The 18315-nt window shown below is 37.2% G+C and overlaps 1 protein-coding gene across 3 annotated transcripts in view; it reads left to right on the top strand.

The window, feature by feature from the left end:
- The first annotated feature begins 280 nt into the window (after positions 1–280).
- LOC110370568 (diuretic hormone 45) overlaps positions 281–18315 on the top strand; it is a 56725-nt gene continuing 38690 nt past the window's right edge. Inside the window, exon 1 of one of the 3 annotated variants that reach the window (XM_021326438.3) lies at positions 281–538. The gene's annotated coding sequence lies outside the window, so the exon portion shown is untranslated. The remainder of the gene's footprint in view (positions 539–18315) is intronic. The other 2 variants (XM_021326455.3, XM_021326447.3) reach the window with 2 other exon arrangements.

The raw sequence follows: 18315 nt of genomic DNA, 5'->3' as shown, positions 1-18315 counted from the left end.
TTTAGTCAGATTTTTTTAAACATTTTATCTAAGACTTACCCTTGAGATATGTTTAACTTCGTCTGTCATCTTCCCGTTGTTAGATAAAAATATGACGTGCACTTTGTGCAACAGTGATTCACTGCTGATAAACAAAAGTACAGTCAGATGATATGATGATAGTTAAGGATGACATAAAAATTATAATAATTAACATGATGACGTGTGTAGGGGCGGTCATTGAGAGAGTGACATGAATGGTTGTCGCGCATGCGCGCAGGCTCCGCTTTCAGAGAGATATAAGCACGCCGCCCGAAGCCATCGACACACAACTTTGGCGCGCCCAAACGTTCCAACAGAGAACTTGGCGACGGACAACAATATATACTCTCAATATAACAACCTCATTTAACTTCAAAATATTTATTTTCTAACAACGACATCCTCCAGTGAGTTGTGACTAAGTTTTTTAAGTGAATTTTACTTTATCTGAACATTATCCGCGAACTTTCAGTTAGTTTTGAAGTTTACGTCGGCGCGACAACTCCGTCTGCCGAAGGTAAGTGCACCCTAATATTATCAGAAACACTAACTTTTAAATATTAACAAGTGAGATTACACTTAATTTTCAGTTGACTTAAATAACTTTTGCAAGTAAAAGTAATATTTAAAGCATTTAAAGTTTACAAGACAAAAAAATGTAATCATTTGAGTAAATAGTAAGCTGTTTTTATTTAGATAGGTAAGATAAACTATTTCTAATGAACTTTTGATAAAAAAAATACTTATAATACGAAAAATATGTTATAAAATAAATAAAAATGCAGCAAAATGTACCTACACCTAAAAGTTAAACTTGTAGCCTTAAAAAATTAAATAAAAAAATATCACGTAATATCATTATAATACCCACCTATATAAAATAATACGCAGCATTTTGGGCACACTTTTACAAATATTCCGATTACAGTCTATCTGATGTAATATTCGAGTTGATTGAAATAATACTAAAGAAGATAAGATAACCACGGGTTCAAGCATTAGGTACATACTTACTATGAACCTACTCATAATTTATGACAATATTGCAGAACAACCGTGCGACTCAAATATAACAAAATTTTTAACAAGTTTCCTTGTTATATTCGTTAACAAACGGTTTATACAGAAACGTTACACAATTTGGGAACTGATGGATTTGTTTCTAGATCAACCCGTCGAGAAATGATGATTCAAAAATTACATCACAGCATCATTTGTACTTAGTTTGCGTTGGATTTTCCGTCTATAAAGCGAATTAACAAATTAAAATTAGGGCACAATTACTAATAGTTTACAAGTTTTGTTAATTCAGCTATTAAGCAATACCTACTTACCTAAATGAACACAAGCAAGCTACATATGTAGGTACCTGATATACTGATTACAATAAGTCTATCGGCTCGTTAACCCGAACATTAATAAAACCCGTGTAATTCAGGGAATACGAAAAATAACGCCACTTTTCTCGCTTCCCTCGAAAGCTTAATTGTTTTATGTTTCCCGGCGCAATAAATTAAGAAATTACATTTAAATCAGAGCGTAATTTAAGTGAAACCGAGATGAGTAAAAAATTAAACGGTTAAATCTGTGGTGTTAAGGCAAAAGGGGATGAGTCAAAAAACACAACTTTTCACCAGGGGCTAATCAAAAAAACGCGTGTTTGTTTTGTAATAAAAATGCAGTTTAATCAAAAATGTATAGAAATAATTAACACAACTCTGTTTTAATTTTCATTTATTAATTTAGTCGTCTTTTATATGTACCCGAAAAATATTTTTATTTCTTAATTATTAAAATAATTGACATATCTCCTTTTTCCGTAAAAATTAAAAAATCCTAGAACGACTCGTCTCTTTATTTGCTATTATTATTTACGTATATACCTTTTTTTTTGGCAGGGGGGAAATCCTCATGGACTTCCCTCCACCTGGGGTCGGTGGAGGGGGTGTGCCAAACTCTTACCGGCTAAAAACCCACCCAGTGTTGCCTTCAATTACCTATTGTCGAGGGCACGGGTATCGCCAAAGCATTCTTCCGCACCCCCGACAGGTATTGGCCCCCCAGATGTTCAAAGGCGGGCCCCGTCAACCTCTGTGGCCGTCACCCAGCGGCCACAGCAAACTCCACTAAGAGATGCGCGCGCAACACAACGCCACCGTCTCGAGGCCTGTTTCTGATCGGACGACAGACGCCCCTAGTCTGTCGCCCGCAGGCCGCGCCCTATGGTGGCCGGAGATTAGTCATTCTGCGACGTCCTCCACGTCTGCTGCGGGCGGGGAGAGAGGAAGCAGCTTCTCTCTCCCTTTCCGCCGCCTCCTTTCAAACCATCACATCCTCACAAAAGGATGCGACGGCGTTCCATCCATCTTCGCTGCCGACCATGCAGGACACGACAGCCGGCAGCGAAAGACTTCCCGCAGCGTCTACTGCTGCCGCTAGGTCACGGCGCTGCGTTGCCCCAGCTCCCGACCGATGCGACACAGGAACTTTCCGAAACACCCATGTCCGGTAAGGACCTGTGTCAGCCGGAAGCTGAGGGCGCCGTGGCGTCCCTCCAGCCGCTCCTTCAGTATGGGCCTTACCGCCGTGGGTCGCGCAAGTCGCTGCTCCCATTCCGCAATGAGGTCTTGGCGGAGCTCTGAACTGCGCAACTCAACTTGCCGAGGCACGAGGCGCTCGGCCCGCCCCACCGCTTCCTCGCGCCATGTATAGAGTGACGCGAGGGCTGTCGGTCTCGATCCGGCTAGGAGGCATGCAGCTTCGAAGGAGATCGTGCGGTATCCTCTTATAACCCTGATGGCCATCGCTCGCTGTGGTCTTCGCAGCACTGGAAGGTTGCGGGCCGTCAGGGTGCTCGCCCACACTGGCGCGGCGTAAAGCGCCATCGCCCGCACGACCCCCATATAGAGCCTCCGGCAGGAGGTATTGGATCACCTGAGGTTGGGCAACAAGCGTGAGAGCGCTAAAGCTGCGACCAACAACCGAGGAGCGAGCCGCTGGAAGTGTGGCCCGAAGTCCCAACGACTTTCGAGAACGAGTCCCAGGTATTTCATTGTCGGCTCCACAGCGATGGTAACCCCTCCCACCACGATACTGGACCCCGGAGGTGGCTTCTTCCTTGGCCCATGGAAGCAAAGGGCCTCGGATTTGTGCAAGGCCACTTCGAGGCCAAGACCTACCCACGACCTGCGCGACACTGGCTGTGGCCCGAATGGCCGCCTGCCGGTACGTCTACCCATGTGCTGTGACTAGCGTGTCGTCAGCGTAGCATATCACGCTGACGCCGTGGAGAAGCGCATCGCGCAGGACCCAATCGTAGCCAATGTTCCACAGGAGAGGGCCAAGAACCGACCCCTGAGGAAGAGATGTTCTGACGAACCCATCCTTCTCGATCCAGGTACACGACAGCTCTTTCGGATAAATAGGCCCCGATTATGCGACGGAGGTACCCTGGGACTCCATGATAACGGAGCGCCTCCTTTATGATATTCCAGGGCAGGGTGTTGAACGCGTTAGCGATGTCATGCGACACCGCCGAAACCACCTCGCCCCGGTCGACTGCTTCCTCCGCCAGGACCGCCAGGACCCTCACGCGTATGCGTGGAGGAAGCAGTATAGCGTCAACTGTTGAACGCCCTTTACGGAAACCATACTGGTTGTCCTCCAGATCCGAATCAGCTCATAATTTAAAGGTTTTAAATTCATCATACTTACGTTAAATCGAACTTGTTAATCCTATTCATTTCTGTAGGTTTCAACACTCAAATTACCCACGTAAACCATAATTTTAGGATTTTTTGCACCGTTGCACTAGTAAAAAGACGTCAACTTCGCGCGCGAAATGCAACTAACGCGGAACGACGAATATGAATTTAGGCACAAGTCGACTTATCTCATTATACCTAATTTTATAAGTAAAGGATCACGTATGCAATAAGAAGATAACTAGACAAAACTCCTTTTTACTTTTTAGGTTTTGCTATTTATGACTAGACTCGTATTTTTTATTGGAGATTCACGACATAAAATACATTATATTGAATTATCTCCTTTTTACCATGATAGTTCGTAAAATTTTGTACCCAACTGTGTAATTAACTCATTTTTCACAATTTCTGACTCATCCCCTTTTGCCTTAACACCACAGAAATAAACCAACGAATTGAAAAATATTGCAGAGAATAAGGAAAAGGGGAAATATGCAAACCGTTTTCGACGGAAAACATATTCTTCGTTCTAGCAGTTTCCGAAAGGATTACTGTAATCATGGAAATCGAATTGTGTGCTAGGCATAGAAAACCAATTTTCGGTAATTTTAGATTCATGACTGTATTCGACTTGGAAACTACAGAATAACAAATCTTTGGTCTTTGGTAGTGCGTATAATGTCTTAATAAGTTAATACGCTTAGAAAATATCGGAATCTTTCGGTTCCATATAGAACCGAAATAAATATAAACTCAATTATATTTAAAATAAAATCTGAGCAAAATACATATACCTACTTGTCGCTCATCAATCTAATGAAATCTGGAGATTCCACTTTTCTTATGAAATCTGTATCTTTACATGTCTTTTATCAAGAACATAAAAAGTACAATAAAATACTGATATGTTACGATTCTTCATATTAGTTTCATCGTTGGGAATACCTTGTCAGCTTATGCGTTTCAACTTTGATTACACGCGTGTCTGTGTTGGCTTCAAATTTCCCCGCTCACATTGTTTTTTGTCGTGTATTAAGAAAAATAAGGGTAAACTCCCATTAATTTCACCTTGGGGTAACATAATTTACTTAGTGATTGTGCAATCGTGTGCGTGTTATAGCACATTAGATTTGGGCAGCCGCATGGGAATCTCCAAATGGCAATTGGTTAATAAGGTTTATCCAAAAAGGAATCGTATTTTGAAACTCGAGCGTTATCATATAGATAATACTTAAAGGTGTTATCATAATAGTATACTGAAAGCTAACATTATCTGCTATTTTTGTGTCAATGTTAGTTGAGTGTCTATACGTCAATAACAATATTTCCGTAGTTAATAGCTTTTTGAGTGGGATTTCATAAAATCGGAGGTAATAGCGCAATAACGTGAAATTGAAAAAATATACGTTTTCAGCTATACAGATTGTTAGACTTTCATTAAAAAATAACTGCATTAATTTTGATTAAACTATTCATAACTAAGCAAAGGAATACTACTAAGAAAACAACGTTATGATCTTACTGCATACTAATCTTATATTCGCAAAGGAAAGTGCAAACTTTGATGATCTCTTATTATGATCGAGACTTGAGCTTGCTCGTTCTATACTGCATTTGAATAATATCTAAGTACTATAATCTAGTGACTTATATGGGACAGGGTGTTAGATCAAAGGAGAATTATTCCAATACTGCCACTTTTCACAATCTTAAATTACGGATCTACAAAGTTGACAAGCTCTGCTATCAACCGACCACTGAAAGCGATGAATGGTACAGGGAGACCATTGTGCGTTGGTACACTGTATGTTAACTATTTTATTTAGTACATAAACTCTGTGGGTATAGTTTATATTTATGCGGTACAATGAATTTCATGGGTCCGAGAGCCTATAACAATAAGCAAAAGCTAAAGTTTGCAGCAGAATGCGGAATAAACAACGCTAAGTGGGATCGGGAGAAACAATAGGTGTTCCAGTGACGGCTTCTGAATAATTACTGCAAGCCGTCTTGTTAACGGCTATTTCCAGTTAGTTATCAGATAATCTTTGTCCGGTGGACGACGGAGTTTACTATCGACAAATGTTAATCTTATTGTTGAATTAACAGACCAAGATTTAATTGAAAACTTAGACTTATTTTGTTGTTCGCCAAGTTTATAATTTTAATCAAAATGCTTGGCACTGTTTATTATTATTTATTCATTAAACAAACTTAATCATATACACTTGTGCTATAAATATCGTATATGATAATGACGTCAAAGGGTTTCGATCCTCGAAATTGGGTTTAAAATTCGTTATCGGTTTATGACATCGAATTCGAAGTAATTCAGATAGGTTCCTTCAGGCTTCAAACTTTGCAATCAGTTGAGAGATTCCGCGTTCATAATTTATAGGAGAGTCGAAATTATCAATTGACATAGAAAATTGTGTTAGCGAAGAAGGTTAACGTTCAAGTAGTTTTTAATCACGTCGCGTACAAGGTGAGTCAGCGCGACACTCTTCGTACTTATAAATCGCAACTTTTCATAGCGGTAATCCTGCAAAGTCCGCTAACACCACTTTTCCGCGCATACGAACATTTCTGTCGCCTTTAATACTTTGTAAGTCTTTGGTTTAACGTACGAAGGATCTACGGAACGGAGAATTATCTAAGATTCGAAAACTGACCAAACATCTATGTATTATGTTACATTGCGTCCTCGGGGAGCACCTTGACCGTGTCACGTTCAGGGATACGTCGGGGCTCTATCCTTACCCTAACTGATTTGCTGCCGTAAAATAGTTCACCAAAGTCAAGTTTTTCTGTACTACTTTGTTGCATCAACAAAGTGAAATTAAAATATGAACAGAAATTGCTTCATCAAGTTTAACGTATATTGTATAAAAGCATTGTTTTTTGTGGTTTCCAACAATTCAGTTTAGGTGTTAAAAATTGAATGGAGATTAAAACTGACTGGTTTCGATGATGAATTTTTATAACAGTTATTATTTTTTCGTTGAACCGTTTTGTGTCAACTAACATACCACAATGTTGGTCATTGTGTAACGTTGTGTATTTAATAAATGATTTATGTCGATACCAATGCTGGGTTAAGCTGTTTGGAATCTGCCCGTTGACCCGGCCATCACTATAAGCTCTGGATTTTGACAAACATTCACATTTAAAAAGTTTATTCTTTTTTAAAAAGGCCATCGAATGACATATCGACATGTTTGAATTTCGAACGTTGACATTGCAAATAACAAATACTACGAACAACTATAGCCTTTTTAGGGCAGATTACTCTCATTCATTTAAAAGATGTGAATTTTATACGAGAATGGGAAAAAAATCGTTAGCTTTGTCACTGATCCTTATCAAGCGGGAAAGAGAAACGTGTGTCATGATAACCTTCTACAGGGTGTAGTGTTCAGTGTTGAGATTGTTGTAAAGTACACAACCACGGCGAGAGGGTCCGTGTGTACATACAACTATATAAGCAGTCTACTTTATATTAGCTTAGAGAAACTGCACTTGTGCTTAGACTTGCGGTTCTATGTAGGTAGTACATAAAATATCTTCCTGCAAGGGTCGGTCAAAAAGCATTATTACGACCTTCTAATTCATTAAGCAGCGGAAGGCTCGCAAGGGTCCCAAACAATAGAATTTATTATGTGTCTAATTTACCGTTGTTTGGAAGGTTTAAATTGGTAAATATGTAACCACTTACTTACTTAGTACTTAGAAGAAAAAGCGAGTAATTCGTGTGTGAAATAACGCCACTTAATTCAGGTTTAGTTAGGGAATATCTGAGAAGGCTACAAACGTCCTCTACTCTAGTTGCTGGAAAACACAAACTTTTGTAAAATTTTTAAATTGTTTTCACGATGTTTTGATAAAAAATATATTATACGCCTGTCCTATTAACCTGATCAAATAAATGAATGAGAATGAGGAATTTATACCTCCTTAAAATGATCCGTTTCAAATCCCCACATTATACAGTAAAATTGCACCAAAAGGTATAATATTAATGTCCTTTGTTATAATCCCACAGAGATTTAAGGTATTAATGAACCAATTTATATGACAAAAGTCTAAATACTGAACAAATACGAGTTATATGAATACGTAACACTGATTTGGCTTTGGGTGACATAAATTATTGTAATACACAAATTGCCAATTAAATTGTGATAGGTTTGGCGAATAGTCGGCCGTGTATAGTTCCTGATTCGATTAATTAACACGAAGGAGGTTCATCCGTTTTGTAATAATTATGAACATTGTTTACTGAATTGCATGCAAGCATTACCGTGAATAGTTAGAAAAATTCAAAAGGAGATATACTGAAAGTAACAAAAATAAATGTTGTAAAATGTTAAACTTTTATTGCAGCCAATTTTTAACATTCGGTTTCGTTATTCTTCTTAAAATCCAGTATAGTTAAATCAGATTAAGATGAATGTGCTCATCGCAGCGGTCCTCACTCCATGGAATAGCGTACAGTCACTTACGCAATTGTTTCCTGATTAAATTCCGCTCGTAAAGAGCAGTGTGCATGAACGCAGCTGTTGCGTCTCGGTATACATCGCACATAAATCCCTCATCGCCACATATTGTTGCATATATCTATAGTTAAATAACAATAAAATTCACGGCCAATAAAATATTAGAAACCCGTTGGATAGGTAATAAATTATTTGAGAACTTTATCGACTATCTTCTAGTGCGAGATTGTACCGATGGAACATAGCATCGGTTCGCTTTTCGGATCTCTTTTGTTTTTATTTCATGTCAAGCCTACTCGGGTATTTTTTCTAGAACTTACAATTATCTACCTACATGAGTACCTGAAAACGTCCTTGCCTGTCTGTAACACAAAAGACTCGTAGAAGCGCTCTTGCCAACTAACTCATGGAGTTTCCGTCACTCGTAAGTTTATTATCTCAAAGAATCTTACGTACAAAGTTTGATGTTGTGGACGGACATAGTAAAATACATTGTCGATGTCATATAATCTCATATCGACTGGAATTAATCTCACACGAGGTCACCATGTCATCCTGACATATTTAGACCAATGTCTATGTAATCCTATATCAAAGGTGTTTGGTAAACTGATTAATGGTCATATCGGAACTAACGTGATGTTGATCAATGGCTCTTGTTTTAACTAATTTTGATATTTATACTTCATAAAGCTTTAGGAATCCGGAATTTGCGAGGTTTAGGACCGGATGATTAATTTTATAATACAACCTAAATTCTTTTAGATATCGGCTATATTTATAATCGCTCGTTAAATATGCAGAGGTCTTTGAACTGTAAAATGCTGATAAAAAGTGGTGTCATAGTACTGGACAACCAGGACGCTATCCACTCGCGCCGAGCTGATAAAATTACTACAACGAAGTTAAGGGCTCGCCTGAAATTACGTGCGGATGCAACCTACTCCTCAAGTCCACGAAAATATGCAAGCGAGACTGCGAAGCATCCTGTAGACACATATACAGTATGTAACATACGGACAAGTTGCTAATGTACGACATTAACGAAAGCAGTCTCTGATAACCGGTGATTTAGAATTTTAGAAGTTTTAATTAAATCATTTCACGAATGATTTCTGTTCAAACCCTGTTTGGAATATCATCTAAATTAAATAACGAACTTTTTTCATTTCCTTTCTGTAAAAAAGATAATATAAAGAGGGAATGTGGTGTCCATTTTCAGTTAAGATATTTTGCCTGCTACAGTTCCTTACTTATTTGTAAACAATGTGTCAGTCCTACATTATAGAAGCCCAGACGGTTGTTTTTGTGTTTCGTCTTGTTTCAGCCTTTTAAATCTGATGACAGAGTATTTAAAGTATTCTTTATCTTTCAATTCTGGATTAAATACTGTGGTTCCTCAGTCAAACGGAAAGAGAAATAGAGCTTCGGATGTGTGCCTATGTATAAAGAACTTTATCGTATACGTAATTGGTTGTACGATGGTAGAAAGACACAATTATTTTTGAGACGTGCTTTGGAAAAAAAGATAGAGCTTTTGCGAATTATTGTCATAAATTGATATCGAAATGATGAACAATAAATATTTTCGTATAGGAACCGATGCAAGCTGGAAGATTAACTTTAATTTTATATGAGGCGCGTTTAACCTCAAGAGAATTGTGAAAGGAAAATGTGAGCGCTCCTCTGGTATCTCATTGCGGTTTGGCTAAATTATCATGGTATTTGTGACGTCACACAAGTTTTATAAACGTCATAGGTATTTACTGTATCGCGAGTTAGTACACGCGGCCGGTGCCGCGCCTGCCTTTGATTTATAGTTGTTTGCTCGGCTACAATAAATCAGTTCTATTGATTTATTCTAGCTTCCCGATAGGGCTCTTCAAATGAGTTTATTAATTGTTATGTTATCGGTAAATTAACAGGCCTTGATTACATCTGCCGTTCTACATGTTAGTTCCTTTCGGTATATAAATATTGACAGTGAAAAATGTTTTCAACTTTTTTATAGAATAGAGTAGGTTAGATATTACGAGTGCTCCGGCTGGCATCACCAAAACTTCCACACGAAAAATAAATAGTGTGACTAAAGAGATCGTATATCTTACAGAAAGGTAAAAGCTACCAGAGGACAAGGTAACCTTTGAATAAAGGGGTATATATTATATAAGCAAATCCTTGCGGTTTTATTTCTAACAATAACTGACATTGTCCTGTCAGTCGGAGAAGTGGGTGGTTCTGCAGAAGGCAGTATTTCATTCCGACCGAGCACACATTTCGAAATATTGTGTCGTTTCTGTGACCTTCCGTGGTACACTTTTTTCACTAAAAGAGGTAGTTAATGTATGATAGTCGTTGTTTTTATTCCAGACTTGTATACAAAAGTTAAATTACTTTAATTTTAGTATTTTGTCCTTGTCTAGTTTGTCTTGATAACTTGTAGGTAGTGTACCTATTCCAGGAATCAAATATTCTTAATCATATTTTTTCACCGCGTAGTTTAGTTTATTTTTATGGTTCTTGGTCATTTGGTAACGTTGAGAACTTATAGGCTGTCGGAAACCATAATCTTAAAAGTCAATTGACAGCCATTGTTTCATAATTGGAATTTCAAAAACAAAAGCGTGAACCTATTGATCGCACCTGGATATATTTTTATAAATAAACAAAACAGAAGTGATCATTCCATAGAAAAGAGAATCATATTTATCGGAATAATAAAAATATGTATCCAGATTTTGCATCTTTTTCAGTACGTTCTCCGAGTTTTTTTTGTGCAAGTAGTTATTCAACGAATGGATATGTGGAGTCCCTTTCAGCAACCGTTAGTTGCAGGCTAATTAGGCGTTAATTCCACTTCATACGGCACGATCCAGGTAATGCATTATATGGTTAAAGTTAACTTGAATTGCTCGAATAGAACGAGAATGTTAGGCGAGAAGCAGCATCCAACTGAATCCCACAAAATTTATTGCATTGCAGGTTTTGAATTCAAGTTAGTAGATGTCCACTATATGAGGAAGGAGCCCGAAGGGTTTACATTTGTTCGGTCATTTTCACATTATAATCTAACATCCTAATAGCTGTAGTTTTGTTCTTTCGAACCCAAATGTAGTTTCGCTTTTAAACCTAATTTGGGATAAGTAATGCGATTTATATTTTACGTCGCCGTATCATTACCTGAGTAGATCTCCCTAACCTGGAAATGTTTGGCCATTTCGCGCCATCCAATTTGGCTGATGTTTACCAGTGGCCGATTTGGCTCTCGCTCACAGTTCGCTCTTTGTAGGTTTATATTTTTTATTCGGTATTTGATATCGGATTTTTGACTACAGTCCAGAAACTCATTTTATTCAGCTTTTTATCGTATTCGAGAAGCGTGAAGTACGCGAGTTTCTGTTGAAATTACTTATTACGAAAGTAATAATCTGAAAGTATAAATAAATACAAATATATCGTTTTGTATGGTTTACAAATACGTATATTTATGACTTTCATAATGATTACATTTTATTGAATGGTAAATGCGTACTAAGTTGACAAAGTGCCTTTTCTGCGTCTCTGTGCATGTTAGTGTTTATGTATTTTGGGGCAGTGACATGACTGTGGTTCACCACTTGTTGATCTAGATCATGATGACTCGAATGTAGGTCATTCATAACTGACGGCTTCAGCATTGTCTGTGTACAGTAAACATTGAAACAGCAAATACAACCGGCAACTCTTGCTTGTCTAAGTATTGTTTAATTACAACGAGCTTTGTTTTTGCAACAAAGAAAATGAAAAAGGCTTCATTATTATAGTGAACAATTGTCAGCTATTTCATATCTAACTTTGTGTAAGATGGTCGAACCGAATCGAACCGAAAAAAGATGGCCACAAGGGTTTAATGGGAGAATATAAAATACCCTTAAACCCCTTTGACACAAATATAACAGGAAGATTGACAGGGATATCTTCATAAATCATCATCTCAGCGGTTCAAAAACAAAAGGGCAGTTGAAAAAATATCTAACAACAAGAAGTCGTCGTCTAAGAAGCTTTCTCATTTCTTTGTGCCATTCTTGAAGCATATCAAGTTCATTGTTGCCTTATTAAGCCACTATCTCTTAAAGAACGCGCTCCCGGCAGATGCCCGGTTGAGATATCATTATAGCTTTGGTGCGCTCTGGACCATTGCCTTGGAAATATTTTATTATCAGGAAAGAGGCACTTCATATTCGTGGGCGAATGTATTTAGTAAATTGTGTTATCTAAGCATCGCCCGCAGCCTTTACGCAGTTTTAAATAGGTAGTCGCCCCCACGCTTAATTTTCCTGGACAGCTAATTTTACCCCTATTTAATAGAAGACCTGCTAAAAATGCCCTTAACCCACGTAATACCGTTTCAACAAAACTGCTTATAGTTGCAGTTGATGCTAAGTAGTGAAATTGTTCTAGTAAGTAATTTCAGATCGATTAGTGAACACACTAAAAATATATTTTTTTTGATAGAGATACATATTTCCCTATCATGTTATAGGTACAGGGTGGTTGTTATTTTCATTCTGAGAGAGCTGTTCAGATTTATAGGAGCGCAGATGGAAAAAATTGGATGAGAGCGAATTGTATTGTGTCCGTCTATTTATGAAGGATATCTAATAGACGCGAGTGGAGTCGGGCGCAAGAGCTATTGTTAGTTCACAGTACTGATGGTTCGAACATCTTTCAAGAGTTTCTCGTAAACCATCTTCGAAGTTTTAATCAAATTAAAATGTTCATATCCGAGTGGCTAGTTGGTTTCTTTGTGAACTTATTAAGCGGCGGCGGTTAGCGCCCTCCGTTTGTCGCGTTTTTTATTTCGATAGTTTTTATAACTAAAAGCTTTTCTTCGTTCTCCTTAACGGTACTTTAGTTGTTGAGAAGTTCTCCATTATTTTTTCATGCATTTTCTGTCGAGAGTAGTTGGCGTATTGGATGAAATATATTTCTACTCCGTTGTCATGGATCAAGAGTTATTGAGTCATCCGCTCATGTAAGTAGGTACCGTAACTATTAACAAGAAGAGTTACCTGTTAAAACATGAAAAGCGTAGGTAGTAGTAAAACATGTAGCAGTATTACAATAAGTTGGGAGGTACTGTTTTTTTATGACAAAACTATATTTTCGAGAAACGCACGTGTTAACAAAGTGATGTACTCAGTCATACATAGAACATAAACTAAAAGCATTGACAAAGTAAACGGAAAGGTACGTAATACTTCCTAAAGCAACAAAAGATTATTTTCCTGAAGGTATTCTAACCCTGAGTGAAACAACGACTTTTTTTGTGTTCAAAATCAGTCTTATAATCACTCAATGTTTATGTAGGTACGCAAGCATAAATCGTTTAAATATCTTATTTTTTGTAGGTGTTCCTTATAACATTTCACCCAAGTATTTTTCCTGGAATTTTTAATGTTGGTTCAAGTGAGCTTTGAGCCACAGGAAAAGGAGAAACCGTTTCCGTCAGATCTGCATTAAATTGCATTTGAAGAGCTAATAAAACTATGCAGATTTAAAGTTGAAATTGAGAAAAGTACATCAACTTGGATTCAGAGAATAAAATAATGAAACTGCCAGATAGACATACCTAATGAAAAACTTTAAGGAGAAGAACTCAAGAAGCTTTTTCTTTTTGCTTAATCTTGGTAGATTTTTAGGATCATTCTTTTGAATAAATAAAAAGAGCGATACATATCTGTCAGGTACAGATGTCCCGATCCAAGACAGTGACGTAGGCATATCGCGTCGCCGTATTGTGTGCCGGGACGGCCTATCGATGTCGCTGCCTATTTTATGTTGACAAATTGGAACGTCGACACAAACCGATAGGACCCCGAAGACAACTGTTTCGCAAAGAAATACACCTCCCGGGATCGCGAAATATCGCGACACACACAATGTGTGACGTGATTTAGGTAAATTAAACGGATTGACAAATCAATGAAATCTTTTTAAGATTGTCGTCAGGTGTCCTGTACAAAATAGTTTATCCTATTTTGGATTGTTACAATATTACGTAAGGGAATAAATCTCATTGCAAGTGTGACCTTTGGCGATGCGCCTTTTCCTTATTTGTTGCTTTCTTAGTAACATAAAACCACTGCCTTTTCTGTATAAAGTGATAAAGTAAAAGGCACTTCCTTCGAGTACCCATCTTTGTAACTACTTTATCAGTATTGTCTAACAATACTTATGAACTTCTAAACAATAATTCATACGAGAAATTCGATGTTTGTTCTAAGAATAGATCAAGTATATAGGTACCTATTAGACTTACGTGTGATAAAATCGTTTTATTGGATCATAAAATTATATCGAAGATGTAAACCGTGTTACAGGTGGCACTTAATCGCAGGTTGTCGGCAATTCGTTCGTTAAATTGCCGAGCAGTTACTCTCACCATTAATTTTTCTGACGACAGCCATTCGAAGTCATGGCATAAACATCATTCTTCTAAAAGCTTTGAATGTTCCGAGACTTAAAGGATCAAGTGCTTTGAATCGTTTGATAAATGTCTTTACGACGATGAATACTTACCACCATTTTTGTGGAAATCCGGATCTTTGTGAATGCGTGTTCGATAATGAGTTATGAAAGGGCGAGTTAAAAATGGCTCACATTCGGAGATTGAGTACGTTTTCACTGACATGAGTGTGAGTTTTCTGATTTTGGTACTCCAATTAAGGTATGAATATAGTAATAATATTTTTCTTTCAATCGTATTAAAATATCGAATCAATATATCTTCAAATACAAATGAAGTAGCGATGAAGATTATAATTAAAGTATATTTAATGAACCAACTTAATCACGTTCTAATAATGATGTCGTTGAAGGCAGATAATAGAAGATGTTTTGCTCTTTGGAACTTAGCTTCTTTAGATAAGTACATATTTTGTCGTTAGCACTTTTCATATTTATATCAATCGGTATTGAAATCATTCATTCAATACAAGAGTCGCGGCAATGTTTGGGTTCAACACGTCTCATACGTCGTTGACTTCCATTTGAATAATTTTATTCTAAAGCTATTTTATATTAAAACGCTAATGACGTCACATTGTAGGTTTGGTCATAAATCCTTTGAAAGTTACCGTGCAAAGGAAACGAGTGCTGACGTTAAGGTTGGAATAACATTACGTAGGAAAACGAACAATAAACGTACTTACAAAATAGGTTTTTGCACGTACGCCCTGATTTATTATTGTTGTAGCTTTTCGTTAATGCTTTTATTAGGGAAATTATACTTAAAGTAAAACCGCAGTACTAACAGTACATCGATGGGAAGATCAGTCAAGAAAAGTTTTAGTTTACCAACTTTTAATGCGGGCTCAACTTAGTGGCGTATTACGTAGGTTTGGTTTAATGTGTACCGAAATAACTGTGTTTTTAACATTTAGTAATTTAAGTTGTTTATTAAGTAGATACTTATATTTTAATAAATAGCTTATATGTAGCTGAATCTAAACCCGCTGCAAGTTTAAACTAGACAACCAGTTTTCAATCTTCGACGATAAAACAAATGTAAAATGAATCTAACAGAAAAGCACGCACAATATTGAATGCGACTCAATAATAGAGATGAGCATGAAGTCGGCATGAGAAATACTCCGTAGTCTATAGTCGGGCTTCGCAACAAATTGCTCCTATATAAAAACAAAAAGATCAAGTATAAATGTTTCCCGCTTTTATCGTGACTTGGCTCCCGGCAAACTAAGGCTGACTGCACAATGTACCACTGATTCTCTTTTGATAAACGTTGACAGAGATATATAAGAAAATTCTCGTAATCTTTTTGTAAGTTCACATTTTGTTTTGTTTAAAAAAAATCGTGATTGATACTGTTACTGGCTTGCAATGATTCAACAATCTCTACTTTTGGTAAATACTTTTTTTATTAAATATTAACTTAGGTTAGGGACAAAATGTTTATAGGCTCTATGTTGATTTGTTTGTGGGACATAAAACGGATTAACTAGTGCCTACCTTCGGACATTAAATAAACCGTTTGGGAAACTAATAAATTGCCTCAAAGAATGTTAGGTGTTGGCACTGAATTATATTGAGCAACTTAACTTAATTTATTGGTGTAAACGAATAAAGTTACCTAATTCTAACTTGTACGAGCCTAACATAATATTTTCGTATATTTTTCATTAATCTCTTTAGACTTCTTATTGGAAGTGGCCTAAAAGAAACAAACCTTTTTTGATTTCGGTAAAACTGAGATCATTTGAAAACTACTCGAGCGCATCGGTAAACAGAAACCGTGTAGGTGTGTAAGCAATTCTGTAGTTTTCCCTCCGCGCGAGCATTCCCTTGTTGCAACTAAGCACTTTTAAATCTATCAACGAAGATTACTCGAGCGGTTTGCCGCTGCTTTTATCTTGCAATGCGGTGAGGCTTAGCACCGACGTGTGACACATACATAAGTCTTTAACTTGTTATTTCTACTTAAGCATTCTATGAAGTTACAGAGGAATCTGTGAGTATACTCATGAAAGTCATACTGTCGTTGCTGATCTACCAAACGTTATGAGTGCAGTTACATAAAGTAATCCATAAGTCGTAGGTTTGGGAATGTCTTAGAAACGTGTAGTCCGGATTTGTGTCCAGTTGATGGGAATAAGCTCAGCTCTTGATGGGTTTGCGAAACGTAGGCATACGTATATGCTTTATTTTCTTAAAAGTTTAACTCTGCAAAAAATAATGATTGGACAAGAAATGCGAACGACTTTTATCAACAATAGTACATCAAAGTCATGGGGAGGCAACAAATTAGTAGGGCAAAAAGTAACATGTTAAACAAATTGATCGGTGCGTCATAAAAATGGGTGACAGTACCCACGGGTGCCATGCAACAAGTAGTCGCCAATACCGACTCCATGTTTACCCAACGTTTACTGTTCTCGTAACGTTGCCCGCTGTCCAGTTAAATGCAAAAATTATACAAATGACTACTCTGTGGTGAACATAAACATACATTGTCGTCGTAGTTGCGTCCCTCGCTCCGGTAATTCGCACTTTTACCCATCTTTTCGTTGAACTGTAATAAAATTATCATACAAATGTCATAGATGGTGACGCGAGTACTATAACTATGTGTTAATGGCGCTAAAGTAGGGGTGAATGGGTAGATGTGGTTTTTATCGATTCAATGTTTATTCTATTCTTTATTATTGGAGCACAAGATACGTATGTCTCAAATAAAATAATAGAAACTATTCTCCGTCTGATAAGTTTTTAGTAGTTGAATATTTGATGTTTATTTTAGTTTGAAATAAGTTTTAATGTAGCATAAATATTGTTTCGTCTAAGCTGTTATTTTTGCTTTTTCGTTTTGAGAAGCTTAATATTTCAAGACGCGACTTAGTGTACCTAACATCATCGGAATAAAGTGGACTTTTACAAATTCATATACACTTATTATATCTTTATTATTAAAAGCTTCTCAATGGTCAATAAAGGCGGTATCTCGCAAATCATAGTGTTTACCATTTGAGGCTCTCGCGCTATTAATCTCCCGGTGCGGCGTCATCAGCACCCGATCAATCCTAGCCAGACTCATTTATAAAGCAATGAACTGACTAATTTTACCTTTCTTTTTATGCCGGAGCTTAACGTACCTTACAAATGTACCTATTTTTAGACTAAGAAGTCATTTGTTACGCCAGTAATTTTTTGTCCTCGGCTAAATTTGGATTTTGTTCTGCTAATACCATCAAGTATCAGGCGATGTTCGGCAGTTGATATATCATTTGAACGATTTACAATGAATCGTAATTGACATAATATTTTTTTCATTACCTAGGACTTATTTATAGAAGTACCTAGGTTAAAATATCGTCAACAGACGCTTCTGATAATGACTTAATAGAATTAAATTTCAATTTTGTCAAATTCAAATATAATTGAAATATTCCCGTCGCCACTGAAAGTCGTACCTAGAAAATACTTTAATCGCTTTCTATGATTGAAAAAGTAAGCCAAATACAATTATGGACGGTAATATAAAGTTTATTGACTTGAAGTCGTGGTGGCCTAGTGGGTAAAGGACCAACCTCTCG

This window comes from Helicoverpa armigera, chromosome 5 (assembly GCF_030705265.1).
Source record: "Helicoverpa armigera isolate CAAS_96S chromosome 5, ASM3070526v1, whole genome shotgun sequence".
NCBI lineage: Eukaryota > Metazoa > Arthropoda > Insecta > Lepidoptera > Noctuidae > Helicoverpa > Helicoverpa armigera.
The sequence above is the reverse complement of the archived record's forward strand: the minus strand, read 5'-3'. Positions and strand labels throughout refer to the sequence as shown.